The sequence below is a fragment of the Myotis lucifugus genome, unplaced genomic scaffold (assembly GCF_000147115.1).
Source record: "Myotis lucifugus unplaced genomic scaffold, Myoluc2.0 scaffold_2, whole genome shotgun sequence".
Taxonomy (NCBI): Eukaryota; Metazoa; Chordata; class Mammalia; order Chiroptera; family Vespertilionidae; genus Myotis; species Myotis lucifugus.
The window spans coordinates 27,574,518-27,587,245 of NW_005871050.1; the positions used below are offsets into that span (position 1 = coordinate 27,574,518).

General features: G+C 38.5%; 1 protein-coding gene across 1 annotated transcript in view; it reads left to right on the plus strand.

Moving 5' to 3' along the window:
• The window catches only part of COL4A6 (collagen type IV alpha 6 chain), a 374,284-nt gene that overhangs the window by 196,391 nt on the left and 165,165 nt on the right, over positions 1-12,728 (plus strand).

Genomic DNA, 12,728 nt, shown 5'->3' on the forward strand with positions numbered 1-12,728 from the left:
TTGACTCGAGGGCCACAATGGGTTCTTAAACTGGACCGGAGGGCCGGAACAAAAGCATGGATGGAGTGTTTGTGTGAACTAATATAAATTCAAAGTAAACATCATTACATAAAAGGGTACGGTCTTTTTTTTTTTTTTTAGTTTTATTCATTTCAAACGGGCCGGATCCGGCCCTCGGGCCTTAGTTTGCCCACAGCTGCTCCATATACTTTTTTTTGCTCTTTTTTTAATTGTTTTATTGCTTAAAGTATTAGAAAGAGTATTATATATGTCTCCTTTTTTTCTCCCCTTGACCTTCCCCTAGCCTCCCATACCCCCCAGTGTCTTGTGTCCATTGGTTATGCTTACATGCGTGCATACAAGTCCTTCGGTTGATCTCTTACCTACCCCCGCAACCCTCCCCGGCCTTCCCGCTGTAGTTTGACAGTCTGTTCGATGTTGCTCTGCCTCTGTATCCTCCATATACTTTTGAGTTTATCTCAACCTGCCAGAGTTGCCCCGTTTCCCCAATCAATGACACCAAGCTAGAGTTGGAGTTTAACATTTTGTTTAACTTATGCCTATGTTTATCCTGGCCAAAAAACCAGGGTCATTCAATGTGTTTATATCCTAGTCCTGAAACAGCTAACTTTCTTTCCTAATAAAGTTACAACACCTGCAGCTGAAACCAACTTTTATGAGGACATCCATATCACATGCTCTGGAATCCTAATCCCTTCTCCATGGTGGAGAAAAAGAATTGGCACATGGTAGATACAATCTTTTCTGCAGACAATGTAACTCCTACCCAGATTTTCTTTTGATTGGCCATACAACAGTTCCTAAATCTCAAATACTTTGGTTATTACACTTGTGGATCAATTTAAACAGTATTTCTAGGGGTAAGGTTGCTCTCATAATGCCAAAGTGGATGCCACAATTTCCAAAAGATTGTAGGTGGACACACAATTGATTTGTTTTCGTCAGACAAGAAAGTATTGTTGAAAAATGGCATTTTGTTTTTCAAGGTACCAACCAAATGTATGGCTGGCTCACTGAATATTCCTACAGAGCATTTGCACTATCTCTGTATACTGTCTTGAGCAAATCAGACCAAAAAATCTGCAGGAATTCAGGGCTAAGCATTTTCCAGTTGCTAATGGCTTTGGTTGCTTTAACAAACTTTGCTCAGACACTGCAGTATTACATGTCTGCTTCCCCCCCTTCCCCGCCATATAAGCTCTCTCCTCCTGTAATCACACTATTCTCTAATATTAGTATCACTACCATCAGTATTCTTTACATAAAATAATAGTGATTTTTAAAGTATACCATTTATAGGGGTTTTGTAGGGGTAGGGGCAGGCTATAAGGGATCAATGGGAGAAAAAGGGAGACATATGTAATACTTTCAACAATAAAGATTTTTAAAAAAACATTCATAGGGGTTTTGTACAGCAAACTAACAACCCAGATAATTGCTTTGGTGGAAGAGGTTGGGATGCAACTTACAATGCTGATTTGGACAGATTGTGACCTCAGGCAAAGACTCTTTCCCTTTGGGTTGTGCTAATATGAATCTGTCCATAAAAGCTATGATTGAGTAGATTCAGTAAACACAGTCACTTACTACTGTGTCCTGCCTAATTTGACTTCTCATTAAGCATTCAGTAGACCCAGAGTATATGATCTGGGCCACTTGGGAAAGAGCAGATGATTTGGACTTGACAAAATTTTCCAGGTACCATTTTGTTTTCAGTAAGATCTTGCTCTTTGGATACAATGGAGGGTAGGGGTGAAGCCTTGATGTAAAGGGAAGATAACTCATGGGCTTGGGTTGGTGTTCTCACCCAATTTGAAATGGATATGAAGAGGTTAAGTTGTTTTCCAGGTGAAGGCAAGAAGTAAACCTCTGTTAGGTGTGGAGACTTGTTTGAGTCTTCATGCTTTATGAGCTCTGAAAACTAGAACTTTGTTCCATTTATTTTAACTAACCCCTCACTGACCATGACTATCAAAAGATCAGAGTGAACACATGAACCATCAATGACTGTAAATTGCAAACTTTTGCTACCTGAGTGCCTGTCTTTCTGACCACTCTTTTAATTATTTTGAAAACATAACATCCTTTGAACTGATTGGCTCCAGATCTGTAAAGTGTTTGGACCCAGATCATTATTTACCCCAAATGAAGCAAATCAAAGAGTTTTTGTGTGGTCTTTAAGAAAAAATTTCTTGGGAATTTCACCCAGTAATATTCAAAAGGACAGTTCAGCTTTATGTCTTTGTATCTTTCTTTTTAGTGGATTAAACCTAAAGCACAATAGCTACTTGTCCTCTACTAGTCAAGCAGGGCAATAGAGCAGTATTAGCAAATCAATAAATATAACACTAAACCTACTGAATATGTTACAATTCTTTCTGGTTCTGCATTTTGGACTTCTTCATCTCACTCACATTTCTCAAGTGCAGCTCTCCTTCAGATGTTGTCTTGTATAACCCAAACATCTTTTCAAAGAGAAAATTAGTATCTAACAATCTTCCTTGCCCACCTATCTCTATTAAAGAGGCTCCATCAGCCCTGGTTGGGTATCTCAGTGGGTTAGAATGCTGTCCTGATACACCAAGGTCACAGGTTCGATCCGCAGTCAGACATACAAGAATCATCCAATGAATGCATAAATAAGTGGAACAATCTCTCTCTCTCTCTCTCTCTCTCTCTCTCTCTCTCTCTCTCCCTCTCTTTTCTCATCAATAACATTTTTAAAACATATTGTTTAAAAAGAAATAATAAAGAAGCTCTATCTTCCTCTCAAGGCCTCTTTTTCTTGGAAACCTGTGTCTAATACGTTCTTGTTACTTTGTATGATATTGTCATTGTAGATTTTAATGTGTTTTTTAAAGGACTCCAGCTATAAAGCACTGTGATCTGCTGTTCCCTGTAATCAGAATGTCAGATTCCAGAGTGGTCAGCTGTAGATATTGATGAGAATAAAATGATAGTATTTGAGATTTGCTTTCCTCTCAGAATTTTAGAGGACCTATGGCCAAACGAGGATGTTAATTTTAAGGTACTGATACCCCAGGGCTAACATTACCTTTGAGAAAACAAGTACATAGCAAGTATTTACCAAACACCTATTAAGTGTACAACACTGAGCTGGGTACCAAAGCATAAGACTTTGGCAACTGTCTCTATTTGATAGCCACACCTGTAGCTTTTAAGTCAGCTCTCCCTGTCACCAGAGGTGTAAAAGAATCTCAGAAGTGAAGGGCATTAATAAAATTTTCTACTGGATTATTAATATAAGATGAGCATGTCATGGTCCCCATCTTGGATGATATTCTATTTTAAGCTTAGGGAAGGGAAAATGCACTGCAAAATCTAAGAATAAACTGTCCACCTTATGAACCATCAAATGTTGGAAAGGACCTTTAGTTATAACCTAGTACAACTGTGTTTTCAAACAGTCAACCCTCAAGCCCTGATAAACAGCAGAGTGCTACAAAGGCTGCCTCTCTGCTCTTCTTGCCTCCACCCCTTTTGACCAGTGTTACTGATTTGACTATATAAGATTTTGTTTATGTAACAAAGGTACCATAGTTTTCAAACATTTTCAATCCATAAATCTAGTCCTATCCTATCATGTTACAGATGAGGAAGCAGGGCCCCGGAAAAGGAAGGGAACTTGGTTGAGGCTCCACAGATAATTAGAAGTTGCAAACCCTCAGTTTTCTGATTCTAGTGACCCACTTCTCCATACTGCCAATCAAACTATCAGCAGACATTTCTAAAATGCCACAGTGGCCTGCTGTCTTTGGAAGAGCCACTTGTCTTCGGAGCAGAAGGAAGTTGCTTTGGGGTATCCTGAGTTACTGCAGGGGGGCCAGAGAAAGGAAAGATCAATGGGGGATACTGTTCAGCCTTGCATTTTGCTACCCACAAATGGGTCCTCATCCTTCAACAAGGGGATAAGAATACCTAGCTGGTATACTTGTAAGGATTAATTGAGATCATGTGTGTAAAGTATCTGGAAAATAGTAGGTGCTAATTAAAGGGTACATCTTAATAAAGTGGTATGTTTTAATGATATGACTCCCAATTATTATATAGGCAAAGAAAATGAGAATTTGTGAATCAGAATCCAGGTCCAGAGTGAATTGACCTGGTTTACCAGGTTCATGCCAATTTCATATATCATATGGTGGAGCCAAGGCACAGCCTTCACTTCCCAGGCAGCCTGGCAATGTTTTGCAATATGCCCCACTGTACCAGAACAGGGGGTTTGGTACTAGATTTCTTTTATGTACAGGGCTGGAAAAAAGCTGTTCTTTGCTTTGCCTTTCATAATCTGACTGGCATAATTGGAGGGAAAAATTGTCAAAAGAGATGGTTGTTTTTCTTGGATAAATTCAACTCTCAAAAAACACATGAAATTTCTTTACCTGGAATTAGCATTCTCATACATTACCACAAAGACACCTAAATAGGAAGAACTCTCTGTTTTGTAGAAATAGTCTGGAACGCATTACTGATGGTGTTGCCTGGTTTCATGAAACATTTGCTTTATATTTAGTGTCTGTGACTTTGGCTGGGTAATTTTCCAAGGCAAAGGTTACATTTTGGGTTTGAATTTCAAAGCTCCACTCATTTGCATCCTCATCCCAACCTCAGTCCCACACAGTTGATTTCCTTCTAAAGGCATATATTGTTTCCTTTGGATTTCTGACTTAGATACTTCCATTCCAGTGTTCCAACTCTGCTAATTCCCCTTGGCTTAAAGCTCTTTTCCCAATTGCTTTATCTCATCTGAGCAATGGTCCTGACTTACTAGGTTAAGCAATTTACCTCAGATTTCCCAGCTAGAAAGTACCAAGAGCCAGGAGTAGAACATAAGCTATCTATGACCTTAGAATTTGGGAGCTTAACCCCTATGATCTACTGCTCAGGAATTTCAAAAACAAGAAGGATCACCTCATGCTAGTGGGATCACGAATGATTTTGCAGAGAAGATAGCAATTGGCTTTGAGGGATGGGTAAGATTTTGACAGAAATGAAAACAGTAGAATAATATGAGTGTGCCATATATAGAAAAAAAGGACAGGGTAAAATGAGGGCCAGGGTACTTAGTTTATCTTGAATAAGGGATCATTTGAAGGGGTAATAGAAAATGACTCCTTTTACGGAGTTGGCATCATGTTATGGAAAACCATTTTTGACAATGAATTTATACTTAGTTCAGTAAGCAGCTGAAGGTTCTTGCTTTCTTCCTTTTTCCTCTTTCTTTCTTTCCTTCCTTCCTCCCTACCTTCCTTCCTTCCATTCTTCCTTTACAATTTTCTTCCTTGCCTCCTAAATAATACGTGCTTTGTAGAATGAAAATTAATGTCTAAAAATAATACCATCTGAAAGCCCCCCAAAAGAGATGATTCATGAACATTTTCCAAACTTTTCTGCAATGCAAATATATACATATAAATAATTCCAAATTGTGGAAGGCAGAATTCGAAGACTCCTTTTCCCTGCCTATATGTCCTATATAATCTTCTTCCCTTGAGTTTTGCAGACCTGTAAATATGATGTTCTGTCACTCTTGATTAAGTTATGTAATATGGTAAAGGTGATGAGATACTTAAGTTACATTATATAAGAATTTCCAACTGTTTTTTATTGTTGACACTATTACAGATGCTCCCCACTTTCTCTCCCTTTGCCCACCTCTACCCAGCCCTCGTCCCTCTTCCCTCTGGCCATCATTACACTGTTGTCTGTGTCTATGGGTTATGCATATATGTTCTTTAGCTGATCCTTCACCTTCTTTCATCCAGTCTCCCCCTTCTTCCTCCCATCTGACAGCTGTCAGTCTGTCCATTGTATCTATGCCTCTGTTTCTATTTTGTTCATCAATTTATGTTGTTCATTAGATTTCACATATAAGTGAGATCATATGGTATTTGTCTTAAGAATCTTTGTCTTGTGAGAGGACCATGTAGCTAGGGTCTAAGAGCAGTCTCTGGAAGCTGACTAGCAGTCAGCTAGCAAGATATCAGGGACCTCCGTCCTAAAATGATAAGGAACTGAATTATTGGTAGTGACCTTGGGTCACAGCCTTGTTTGATACTGAGATTTCAATCCAGTGAATGCATTAACTATATATTCTTACTTTCTATATTCTTGATGTTTTGATATTTGGGGTTTGCAGTCTGGGAAAAAGACTCCCTTTCTCAGGGCTAGTCAGTCCTTAGAGAGAGCAAATAACTTGCTCAGAAGGGTGCCTTTCATATGCAAACCAACCAACCCAGACCCCATATCTGAACCACCCTATCTATCTGAATCTTACACTCCAGGAGGCAATATTCCTCTGCCTTAATCATCCCAGGCTCAGGTACCAGACAACTAGTGACAGCTCTGAAATTGTTTAAACTGGCCAGTTCTAAACCTGCTTATTCTGCTTTGCCTTTTCTGCTTTGCCTTGCCTTTCCCATGGTAACTACAATAAAGATTCTTGCCCATGTTTTCCTCCTCACTTCTTCTGCCTCTTGACAGATCCTGTTGCTTTTCCATGTTGCATGCTGTGCTCCTCCTCTTGGATCCTGTAGTAACAAATTATCTTTTCAATGATTGTCATCCTCTATTTGTTGACTTCACCATACCTGATTGATCATAAAACCTACATCTTAAAACAGTGAGAGACCTTTAGCAGCAGTTAAATCATGCTTGGACTCCTAAAAATTATGACAATAAATTAGTGTTGTTTTAAGCTAAGTTTAAACAGCTAACTTTGAAAATTTGCTATATAGCAAAAGAAAAATAATACACATGTAAAATTTACAATTAAACATACCATATATTCTTCTCTACCCTACATTTTTCATTTAACACAGCATACATATTCATGTATATTTAGATATATAGATATAAATAAAATGGATAGAAGTATAAATATAGATTATATAGATGCTTTACAGATAGAGAAACAGCTAGAAAGATAGAGATAGAGAGATAGAGATAGAGATGATAGAGAGAGAGAGAGAGAGAGAGAGAGAGAGAGAGAGAGAAAGAGAGAGCTAAATCATTGAAAGATCTTGAATAGGAGAATAAAACACTTAGAGCTGAGAATTTAAACAGTCGTAAAATATGGTACAGTTGAGAGAAACAAAAGGTGGGGGAAACCTGGCAGGAGAATATAGTGGTTTTCTGAACCTTGGAATTACCTGGAACAATTTTTAAAATACTGATACCTGAGATTCATCAACCCCACAGACTGTGATTTAATTATCTGGGGTACAACCTGGGTATCTAGTGTTTTAAAAGCTCCCCAGAGGAATCCAAGATGGCTGCCGAGGGGACTGCAGGCTGCTAGATAGTGTGAGAGTGAGAGAATGAAAGGAGAGTGCATGGACACGCGGGGAGTGTCTGTATTTGTGCGTGAGGGTCAGCTATACTCCAAGGGACTGTTGGGGACTGGCGGACCGGCTCCCCTGACCAGGCAGCCTCTACTGTGGCTGAAATCTCTCCCAGAGCACTCAGCTCTGCCACAGAGGCCACACCATCTTGAAGAGGGGACGGCTGTGATTAGAGACTGACTGTGATCAGAACCCCAGCCTTACCTTCAACTGGGAAGATCTCAGATACCTCCCAGGACCTTACAACCACAACGCCCAGGGACCAGTTACCTCAGCTGTGAATCCAGGAATGCCAGAACTCCAACCTCCCTGATCATGGATGCCTAGGCGGTCTGCTCAGGGAAAGACAAAGGGCGGAATTCCCGGACAGGCCCTGCGCCTTCTCACAGAGCAGAAGGAACAGCTGAATCAAAGAGCACCCACCCGGAACTAGCGAATTAAACACAGCTGTCATTGCCTAAAGAAAGGTGAGATTTGGGATGCAAACTGGAGGGAGAAACATGCGCAGTGGGAACTAGAGCCTCAGAGAAACACTGCCCCCCACAAAATTCGTGGCTGTTTGGGTTAGTATAGCCCTCAAATGTGGAAGGGGGTCCACAGGGCTGCTGGCAGAAGGGGATTCTAGATATTAACCCACAGCTGGACTGGACCCACAAAGGCAGCCTGAAGTTCTGTGCTGGCTGTGCAGAGTCATGCACAGAGTTGCGCACAGACTTGTGTGCAGAGCCAGAGTAGAGAGACCTTTTAGCCCCAGATATTAAGACAGAAACGCTGCCACCCAGGGGCTGTAGCAGAAATTGTCTCTTGTGTGTAAATACAACTAAAGGCAGACTGAGACCAAAGAGAGTAGAGAGATCCCTCCTGCTTGAAAATAGGGTTGTGGCTTAGGACACGGAGGAGTGGTAGATCGCAGGAAATTTCAATACTGTGCTGACTACCTGCAAGGAAACAGATGTGCCAAGCAGAACAGTGGAGGAAGTGAACGATCTTCATTACACATTTTTATTTTTTTATTTTTTACTTAAGAAACTAATTTTTTTCTCTCACTTGATTTTACCTTGTTTTTTATTATATTTTTATTTTTAACTATTAGTATTAATGCTATTATTTTACCCTTTTTAAAAGTTTTATTTTGTTACTTTTTCTTTATTTTATTTTATTTTATTTGGGAATTAGTGTTATACATTCTATTTTGATTTTCCCTTTAGGATTATTTTACTCTATCTCAATTTTTCCTTTATGCCAACACTCTCTTCATCACTCTTCCCTTTTATTGTCCTGTATCTCCTACCCTGTTTCTGCTTTAGTTTTTCTCTACCCTTTCTTTTTACTCCCTGTTAAAAATTGATCTTACTCATATATCTAATTTCCTCTCACCTGCTCCAAACACATACACACTTATCTCTTCTCTTTCTTCACTATCAAAATTCTTTTTTTTTACTTTCTTCTTTCTTTCTGTCTTGTTGATCTTTGACTAATGGTTGGATTTGTTTGTTTGTTTATGTTGCTTCTTTTTTCCTCTCCTCACTTGTTCTCTTCTTCCACAAATAACTGAACTAATTCTAATTACCAACTCAGGCTATCTACTCTGTATCCTCCTTTTCCAATAGTAAGCAAATAGATAGATAGATTAAAGAAGGAGGAAAATTATTTATATGTACATATATAAATTTTATTTTATATATATTTTTAATATATATATTTTCTTTTTGTATTTAGTTTTTTACTTTTCTTTTTATACAGCCATTCTCTTTCTACCTCCTCTATACAGAATTGTGGCTATTTCCCTATTCATCAATTCCTTGACCTTACCTCCTGGAAATATACCCCCTCAGATTCATCTGAGTGTTTGTTGTTTGGAGGTTTGTTGTTTGCATTTTTTGGATTAGTTGTTCTTCATAGTTTGAATTCATCTCTGGTGTTTGTTGTTTGCATTTTTTGGATTAGTTGTTGCTTTATTGGAGTTTTCTCCCCATATACATATTTTACCCCTTAATTTTTTCTTCTCTTTCTTTTCTCTCTTACATTTTCCTTTTCTCAATATCATTTGTGCACTCTTCTCTTTCCCTAAATCTCTTTTCTCTGGTGGTCACCTTTATTTGGGGTTATTAGTATCATGAATACATTTGTGTTTGGTGCCCTATGTGTTGTGTCTTGTTGTGTTGTATTTTGTGCCTTTAAGGCAACACAGGATAGAGAGAGCTACATAACCAGAAAGCCTGAGAGGAGCAATCATGGGGAGACAAACAGCACAGATAGAAAAGAAAAGAAGGAATCACCAGAAAAGAAAGTAAATGAAATGGAGGCAAGCAATATGACAGAGAAAAAATTCATAGCAATAGTCATAAGGTTGCTAAAAAGGATGGAAGACAAATTCAATGATATGTGTAAGAACCAAGAGTAGATGAAGAAGAACCAAGAAGAAATGAAAAATGGCATCACTGTAATAAAGAACTCAGTAGAAAGCATCAAAAGTAGACTAGAAGAAGCAGAGGACCACATCAGTGAACTAGAAGACATGGTAGGAAAAAATACCCAAGCAGAGCAGCATCTAGAAAAAAAAATTAAAAAATAGGAGAGCCTAAGGGAACTTTGGGACAACATGAAATGAAATAACTACTGCATAATAGGGGTACCAGAAGGAGAGGAAACTGAGCAAGGAATAGAAAACCTGTTTGAAGAAATAATGACAGAAAACTTCCCTGAAAAACATGACCCATACATCTGCTGTCTACAAGAGACGCACCTCATTAGAAGGTACTCACACAGACTGAAAGTGAAGGGATGGAAAAATATCTTTCAAGCAAATGGAAAGGAAAAGAAAGCTGGGGTAGCAATACTTATATTGGACAAAATACATCTCAAAGTGAAGGCCATAACCAGAGATAAGGAAGGCCACTTCATAATACTAAAGGGATCAATACAACAAGAAGATATAACCCTGGTAAACATATATGCACCCAATGCAGGAGCACCCACATACATAAGAAAACTTCTGGAAGATATCAGGGGAGAGATTGACAACAATACAATCATAGTAGGGGACTTTAATACACCACTGACATCACTGGATAAATCCGCTAGACAAACAATCAGCAAAGAAACAGCAATCCTAAATGACTCACTAGATCAGATGGACTTAATTGACATCTTCAGAACACTCCACCCCAAAGCCATGGAATATACATTCCTCTCAGGTGCTCATGGGACATATTCAAAAATAGACCACATATTGGGTCACAAGCAAAGTCTCCACAAATTCAAGAAGATTAAAATCATAAAAAGCATCTTCTCAGACCACGATGGCATAATGTTAGAAATAAACTACAATAAAAACAACCCAAAATACTCAAACACTTGAAAGCTGAATAGCATGTTATTAAATATTGATTGGGTTACCAATGAGATCAAAGAAGAAATTAAAAACATCCTGGACACTAATGACAATGAAAACACAACAATCCAAAACCTATGGGACACAATTAAAGCAGTCCTGAGAGGGAAGTTTATAGCTCTACAGGCCTATCTCAAAAAACAAGAAAAAATGGTAGTAAATCATCTAACTCTACAACTCAAAGAATTAGAAAGAGAGCAACAAGAAAACCCCAGAGTGAGCAGAAAGAAGGAGATAATAAAGATTAGAGCAGAAATAAATGACATAGAGACCAAAAAAACAATACAGAAAATCAATGAAACATAGAGCTGGTTCTTTGAAAGGATAAACAAGATTGACAAACCCCTAGCCAGGCTCACCAAGAAGCAAAGAGAGAGGTCCCAAATAAACCAAATCAGAAACTATAGAGGCGAAATAACAACAGACCCCACAGAAACACAAATGATTGTTAAACAATACTACAGGCAACTCTACTCCAACAAACTAGACAACCTGGAGGAAATGGACAAATTCCTAGAAAAATACAACATTCCAAAACTCAATCAGGAAGAATCTAAAAATCTCAATAGGCCAATAACTATGGAAGAAATTGAAGCAGTCATCAAAAAGCTTCCAGCAAACAAAAGCCCAGGACCGGACGGCTTCTCAGCGGAGTTTTATCAAACTTTCAAGGAAGAACTAAAACCTATCCTCCTCAGATTACTACAAAAAGTTCAAGAGGAAGGAACACTTCCAAGCACATTCTATGAAGCTAGCATCACCCTAATACCAAAACCAGGTAAAGACAACACAATGAAAGAGAACTACAGGCCAATATCCCTCATGAACATAGATGCCAAAATCCTCAACAAAATCTTAGCAAATCGGATCCAGCAGTACATCAGAAGGATCATACACCATGACCAAGTAGGATTTATCCCAGAGATGCAAGGATGGTACAACATCCGTAAATCAATAAACGTGATACATCACATAAACAAATTGAAAGGAAAAAACCACATGGTCATATCAATTGATGCAGAAAAAGCATTCGACAAAATCCAACACCCATTTTTGATAAAAACTCTCAGCAAGGTGGGAATAGAAGGATCATACCTCAACATAATAAAAGCCATATATGACAGGCCCACAGCCAACATCATACTCAATGGACAAAAACTAACACCATTTCCCCTAAGAACAGGAACAAGACAGGGATGCCCACTCTCACCACTCCTGTTCAACATAGTCCTGGAAGTATTAGCCATTGCAATTAGACAAGAAGAAGAAATAAAAGGCATCCAAATTGGAAAAGAGGAAGTAAAACTGTCCTTATTTGCAGACGACATGATATTATACATACAAAACCCTAGAAACTCCATCAAAAAGCTACTAGACTTAATACATGAATTTGGCAATGTAGCAGGATACAAAATTAACCCCAAGAAATCTGAGGCATTTCTATACACCAATAGTGGACTTTCAGAAAGAGAGATTATAAAAACAATCCCATTTACCATCGCACCAAAAAATTAAGCTACCTAGGAATAAACTTAACTAAAGAGGTAAAAGACCTCTACTCAGAAAACTACAGGACGTTGAAAAAAGAGATAGAGGAAGACATAAAGAGATGGAAGAACATACCATGTTCTTGGATTGGTAGAATCAACATCATTAAAATGTCCATACTACCCAAAGCAATCTATAAATTCAATGCACTTCCCATTGAAATACCAATGGCCTTCTTCAAAGATCTAGAACGAACTCTCCAAAAATTCATCTGGAATAAAAAAAGACCCCGAATAGCTGCAGCGATCCTGAGAAAGAACAAAGTAGGTGGGATCTCAGTGCCAGATATCAAGCTGTATTACAAAGCCACTGTTCTCAAAACTGCCTGGTACTGGCACAAGAACAGACATATAAATCAGTGGAATAGAATAGAGAGTCCAGAAATTAGCCCGAACCAATAT